Source organism: Mesocricetus auratus, unplaced genomic scaffold, assembly GCF_017639785.1.
Source record: "Mesocricetus auratus isolate SY011 unplaced genomic scaffold, BCM_Maur_2.0 Super-Scaffold_100009, whole genome shotgun sequence".
Classification (NCBI taxonomy): domain Eukaryota; kingdom Metazoa; phylum Chordata; class Mammalia; order Rodentia; family Cricetidae; genus Mesocricetus; species Mesocricetus auratus.
This window is the reverse complement of record NW_024429193.1, coordinates 64,880,105-64,886,104: the sequence shown is the minus strand read 5'-3', so window position 1 is coordinate 64,886,104 and position 6,000 is coordinate 64,880,105.

Here is a 6,000-nt window from a genome sequence, read left to right as displayed (position 1 = left end):
CTCCTGGCTATGCTTCAAAATCTAACACTGACTTACCATAGCGTGGCTGTGTGACTACAGACCTTGTCCCTTCTAACCATGAGGCCCGGATAAGCCCCTTGTGTATGCTGCCCCAGAGCTCTGAAACGCAGGAGGCACCTTACAGCGGCCCATGATTGCAGTGTGGTTTAGCACACACGGGTGATGAAACAAGATGGCTGCCTGGGGGTTGGAGGGAGAGGGTGTGGTTACTTGAGGGTGGGTTTGGACCCCATTGGAGTTCCAGTATGACAAGGTTGAGGATGTGAGGGGAAAGGGTGCTGACCAGTGAACTTCCTGTAGCTGACACCCTCTAAAATGTTCTGAGGAAGTGGAGTCCTCTGGCTATTTTACACAACACCAACTCCTCACAAACAAAGCATCAGATGGTGTCCTTTTCTCCAAGCCTTTAATTGAACTCTTGGGGATGCTGTCACCCTGGCCACAGTGACTGTTCAAAGAGGTGGACATGTGACCCGAATCAGGTCAATCAGAGCTCTAAATTAACCTGATCTTTTATTCCTTAGGTTATAAAATCACCACAATATAAAGAATATTCCTAGTGTGACAGAGGAAGAAGAAATTAACACACAGGATAACCACTGACTATAGAAAAGGAAGGAGCATTCAGAGCACAAATAGTGCATCTTCAGAGACACAGGGGCAGTGGGGTGGGTGGGGGGGTATGTTCAGGAAATGATTTTGGTGGAGATAATTGCACAGAGAGCTGGGTTATATAGTGGTATGTGCACCTTTGCATTGCAAATTAGTATAGACAGCTTTCCAGGGCATAGTGGTGTAAACTCCATAGGCCTTTTGTTTAGCAAGAGAAACTCTACAAGGCAATTGGAAACCAGATGATACAGAAACTGTAAAAGTCATGGTCTAGGAAGGAAGCACATTGAAAACATGCTTTTGGACAAATGACAGTTAATGTCTTAATGGTTTTAGTTTACCAGATGGCGACACCAAAGTACCTTAGACTTGGTGACTTCCCCATTCTGGAAGCTGGGATGTTTGAGGTTAAAGGACCAGCAGATTCAGTGTTTGCTGAGGGCCTGTTTCTTGATGTATAGTAGGTTTTAATTGTTTTCATTCCTAGTCCCCTCTCTCATCTCCCTCCCCCTCCTACTGAACCCTTCTTCAGCAAGCCCCTCTCCTATTTTCATGTCTTTTTTTGTGTGTGAGACCCACTGAGCTTAATTAGAGTTCTTGCCAGAGAGTGAGTGGGATGTTATTACTGGAGGATGGGGGAACTTACTGACTACGCCAATGAAGAAAATGGACACTGTCTACCATAGCTGTTAACTGCTCATAGTCCCTCAGGGAGGGGTGTCATTGGATCTCTCCTCTATCCATGACGAAATGTTGAAGAGTCCAGTCATGTGCAGGTCTTGTCCAGGTGAACACAGCTGTGTTGAGTTCATGTGTGGATGCGTCCTTACATAGTGGAAGGATGAAGGAACACTGGGGTTCACTAATCCAGTCATAGGGTCTGTACCTGCACAGCCTAATTGCCCAGTAGTACTGAGGGCTAAGCTTTCACATACAGAATTGGGGCTCATTGGCTAGGAGCACTGTCTGCTCTTACAGAGGACCAGTTTGGTTCCCAACCACATGACAGCTCACAACTATCTGTAACCCCAGTCCCAAGGGATCCTATGTCCTCTTCTGGACTCCACAGGCACCACCCAGGGACATGGTACATAGATAAACATACATACAGGCAAAGCACCCTTACACACCAAATAGAAATGTGTCTTAAAAATAGTCAGAAAAGTTGTCAGGAGAAGAGCTGAAAGAATAAAACTGTAACCACTAAGACTGTATCCACTAAGACTGTAACCACTAAGACTGTATCCACTAAGACTGTATCCACTAAGACTGTATCCACTAAGACTGTAACCACTAACCCTGAGCAGAACCACCTGAGACCTGAGGACTGCACATAGCCAATCTGGATCCCAGCCTGATGGGATTCAGCCTGCCCAGAGACTGCCAGCTTCCAAGTCCATTCTCCACCCACGGGACAGGTGAGGTAAGTGTGGGGCTGTCTCCAGCCTGCTTTTCAGTACCCTGAGCAGAATCACCGGAGACCTGGGGACTGCACAGCAGATCCCAGCTCGACGGGATTCAGCCTGCCCAGAAACTGCCAGCAACACAGTCCCTTTCTCCACTCACGGGGCTAGATAGGCCTGGGCCTGTTAACGGCCGGTTTCCAGCGATCTGCGCACAACTAGCCAAGGACAGGGTACTGCACACTGCAGCCCCCATCCCGGCAGGAGCCAGCCCACCCAGAGACGGCCAGCTTCCAAGTCCCATTCTCCACCCACAGGACAGGCGAGGGTCCAGCCTACCCAGAGATTGCCAAGGTCCTGATACTAGGATGGCCTCCATCCAAGCAAGAGGAAAGCCGCCAGGGTTTTGGACCTGCTCCCACTCACTGGAAAGGAACCGTGGTCACATACCCACAGGAGAGCAAGAGACTCCTTCTGCACCCACAGGAAGAAATGATGGGAAGGAGACAATATAAAAACACACCCAGCAACAGAAAACCAATATGACACCACCAGAAACTAGAGAATCTACACCCGCAAGACCTGAACAGCCCACTGCAGAAAAAGCAGATGAGAAAGACCTTAAAAACAATTTCATGAAAAAAGGATATGAGAAAATTCCTTAAAGAAATGGAAGAAAAACCAAACCAAAAAATGCAAGAAATGGAGGGGAAAAAATAAAAAAATGCAAGAAATGGAAGAAAAGACAAACCAAAAATCCAACAAATGCAAGAAAGAGAAGAAAAGACACAGCAAAAATTGAAGAAACAATTCAAACAGTGCAAGGGTTGAAAGCTGAAATAGAGACAATTAAAAAAACACAATCTGAAGGAAGGCTGGAAATAGAAAAGCTGGGCAAATGGTCAGGTACTACAAATACAAGCATAACCAATAGAATACAAGAGATGGAAGAGAGAATCTCAGGTGTTGAAGATACACTAGGGGAAATAGATTCATCGACCAAAGAATATCTTAAGTCCAACAAATCCCTAACACAAAATATCCAGGAAATACGAGACACCGTGAAAAGACCAAACCTAAGAATAATAGATATAGAAGAAGGTGTAGAAAACCACCTCAGAGGGGCAGAAAACATATTCAACAAAATCAGAGAAGAAAACTTTCCCAACCTAAAGAAAGACATGCCAATGAAAGTACAAGAAGCCTACAGAACACCAAATAGAGTGGACCACAAAAGGAAATCCCCTTGCCACATAATAGTAAAAAACCCAAACATACAGAATAAAAAAAAAAAGAATACTAAGAGCAGCAAAGGAAAAAGGCCAAGTAACATACAAAGGCAAACCTATTAGAATCACACCTGACTTCTCCATAGAAACTCTGGAAGCCAGGATAGATATTCTACCAACACTAAGAGACCACGGATGCCAGCCCAGACTGCTATACCCAAGCAAAGCTTTCAATCACTATAGATGGAGAAAACAAGATATTCCATGACAAAACCAGATTTAAACAATTTGTATCCACTAACCCAGCCCTACAGAAAGTTCTGGAAGGAAAAATACAATTCAAGGGAGTTAACTACAACCAGAAAACATAGGCAATAGATAATCCCACCTTACAAGCAACCACAAGAAAAAAGAGGTGGAAATCCACATATAATTCCACTACCATCAACCATTCCAAAACAAATAAGAATGAGCAATTAATAGTCATTAACTCGCCCATAAAAAGACACAGGCTAACTGAATGGATTTGAAGACAGAAACCATCCTTCTGCTGCATACAAGAAACACATCTCAGCCTCAAAGACAGATGTTACCTCAGAGTTAAGGATTGGGAAAAGATTTTCCAAGCAAATGGACCCAAGAAACAAGTGGGGGTACCAACCCTAATATCTAACAAATTAGATTTTAAAATAAAATCAATCAAAAGAGATGAAGGAGGTCATTTCGTACTCATCACAGGAGAAATCCACCAAGATGAAGTTTCAATTCTGAACATCTATGCCCCAAATACAAAGGAATCCACGTTCATAAAACAAACATTACTAAAACTCAAATCACATATAAAGCCCCACATACTTATAGTGGGAGACTTCAACACCCCACTCTCACCACTAGACAGAACTACCAGACAGAAACTTAAGAAGCAAAGGCACTAATAGAAGTCATGACCCTGCTCAACAAGGCAACATTCGGAGGCATCACCATCCCCGACTTCAAGCTGTATTACAGAGCTATAGTCCTGAAAACAGCTTGGTATTGGCACCAAAATAGAGAAATAGACCAATGGAATCGAATTGAACACCGCAACATTAACCCATACACATATGAACACCTGATCTTTGACAAAGAAGCTAAAATTATACAATGGAAAAAAGAAAGCATCTTCAACAAATGGTGCTGGCATAACTGGAGGCTGACATGTAGAAGACTGCAGTAAGATCCATGTCTATCGCCATGCACATAACTTAAACCCAAATGGATCAAAGACCTCAACATAAATCCAGCTACACCGAACCTGTTAGAAGAGAAAGTGGGAGGCACCCTTGAAGGAATTGGTACAGAAGACAGCATCCTGAACATAACTTCAGAAGCATAGACACTGAGATTGACAATAAATGGGACCTCCTGAAACTGAGAAGCTTCTGTAAGGCAAAGGACACAGTCAGCAAGACAAAAAGGCAACCCACAGATTGGGAAAAGATATTCACTAACCCCACATCTGACAGAGGGCTGATCTTCAAAATTTACAAAAAACTCAAGAAGCAAGTCTCCAAAAACACCAAAGGATCCAATTAAAAAGTGGGCTACAGAACTAAATAGAGAATTCTCAATAGAGGAGTATAAAATGGCTGAGAGGCACTTGAGAAAGTGCTCAACATCCTTAGCCATCTGGGAAATGCAAATCAAAACAACTCTGAGATACTATCTTACACCTCTTAGAATAGCTAAAATCAAAAACTCCAATGACAGTTTATGCTGGAGAGGATGTGGAGAAAGGGGAACACTCCTTCACTGATGGTGGGAGTGCAGACTTGTACAGCCACTTTGGAAATCAGTATGGAGATTCCTCAGGAAAATGGGACTCAGTCTACCACAAGACCCAGCAATTCCACTCTTAGGCATATACCCAAAGGATGCACATTCATACAACAAGGACATCTGTTCCACCGTGTTCATAGCAGCATTATTTGTAATAGTCAGAACCTGGAAGCAACCTAGATGCCCCTCAACTGAAGAGTGGATAGAGAAAATGTGGTACATTTAAACAATGGAGTACTATTCAGCTGGAAAAAAAAACCAACGATGGAATTTTGAAATTTGCAGGCAAATGGATGGCACTAGAAGAAACCAACCTGAGTGACAAAAACAAAACAAAACAAAACAAAACGGTATGTACTCACTCATACATGGATTTTAGATATGAATCAGGGGAGTGCCAGCATACATTCTCATTGCCAGAGAGTCTTGGAAATAGAACCTTCATCCAGCGACTGATGAAAGCAGAGGCAGATACCCATAGGTAAACACTGAACTGATCTCCTGGAATCTAGCGACAGAAAGAGAGAACTGATGAGCAAAGGAGTTAAGACTGGGCTGGCTTAACCCACAGAAACAGCTGACCTGAACAAGGGGGGAGCTCTTGGACCCCAGAGTGATGGCTGTGTGTAAAGCATGGGACTGACCCAGAACTCCTGAATGTGAGTGTCAGTGAGGAGGCCTAGGTAATCTATGGGGCCTTGGGTAGTATTTATCCCTGGTGTACTAATGGACTTTGGGTGCCCATCCCACAATGAGGGATGCTTTCTCAGCCTGGACTCTTGAAGGAGGGCCTAGGCCCTACCCTGGATGACATGACAGACTCTGGAGATCCACCATAGAGGGCCTCACCTTTCCTAGGGATCGGAGTGGAGATTTGGTGGGGGACTGGGGGTCCTGGTGGGGAGGAATGGGGAGGA